Below are 1,435 nucleotides of genomic sequence, written 5' to 3' on the forward strand. Positions count from 1 at the left end.
AAAACATGTTAAATAAGCACACAAAATAAAACAAAACGCTCATAGACAGACGTACATAAGACCTAAGGAGTAACAAAACAAGGGTGGGAGGGTGGGAGCTTTGCTTAATGTGTGTTACTCCTCCCGCTGCTTCCGGCTCAATGCCGAGAAACAGCGGGAAGCGCAGTAACGGCCCCCCCGCCCCCCTTAACTCCTCCCCGTCCCTCCTTCAGCTCCTTCAACTTTCACTGACCTCGTAACATTAACCCTTTCCCTACCAGGACGGTCATGTCGGCTTCCCTTAAGCCTGCAGCTGCGTCCAGCCTCTTCTTGACCTGCCTAGGTAGAGTCGTGTGTTAACCTTAAACCATACTATCCCCCACCCCCATTTAGTAACGACACATGACACCGAGGTTGGATGTGAAATGGCCACAGCAGCCGTTTATTAATTTCACAGTTTTATAAAAACAATTTAAATCCGAAACATTCGGATAACTAGTTAGGAATCCACCAGAGAATTCCTCCTAATAATTCACATGACCCAACATGGGTCAGAATCATAAATAACAATTAAACGTTAACATTAACCCGAGCAGAGGAAGTCCTTGAAGCCCCTTCAGATGTTCCTTTCAAGAACACACCGAATTAGCCATCTGCAAACCACTAATTACCTCCAGCCGTAAACCAGCTCGGAAGCACCGTTCACCTCTGCAGATGGCTCCAACCACTAGAAGTCCACCTCAAGGGGATAACACCCGATGAAGCCCTCAAGTGATATACCGACCACTAGAAGTCCACTTCAAAGGGATAACACCCGATGAAGCCTTCAAGTGACATACCTTCTACCAGAAGACCACTTCAAAGGGATAACACCCGATGAAGTCTTCAACCATGTACCTTTTTTGGGGGACGCATACCCCCGATGCGACCCCCCCCACCATTTTGTACTGACTGGCCTCAAGGACTCCCCCCGCCACCGCGAAACAGGCCTTGACCACCTTAAGCCTGTGAGTTCCTCCACACCACCACCGCCCTTTCTATGCCTTCTGCTATAGCCAAGCTCCAAATATCAATGCCAACCTCGGTCAGATGAACCCCGTCACTCCTCCAGAAATTCCCCAATCCTGACTCCAAATCCCTATGCCTCACGCAAATGCCCCCGTTCTTTGCCACAAAACGGGACACCGCCCGGTTAACTTTTATCCGAGCCTTATTGACTCTCTCCACCGATCTAGCTAACCGCCAATGCTTCCTTGGGACTATGTCCGACCACACTACCACCAACTTGGGATAAGATACCCACAAACACAACAAATCATGTTTGATATCCCGCACCAACTCACGAAAAGGGCGGACTCCTAAGTCATTCCCACCCACGTGCAACACTAAAACCTCCGGAACCCTATCAAGCCGCACATATGTCTGGAATTCCGCCAACACCCTGTTCCACGACATA

This window comes from Rhinoderma darwinii (genome assembly GCF_050947455.1).
Source record: "Rhinoderma darwinii isolate aRhiDar2 chromosome 3 unlocalized genomic scaffold, aRhiDar2.hap1 SUPER_3_unloc_16, whole genome shotgun sequence".
In the NCBI taxonomy this organism is placed as follows: domain Eukaryota; kingdom Metazoa; phylum Chordata; class Amphibia; order Anura; family Rhinodermatidae; genus Rhinoderma; species Rhinoderma darwinii.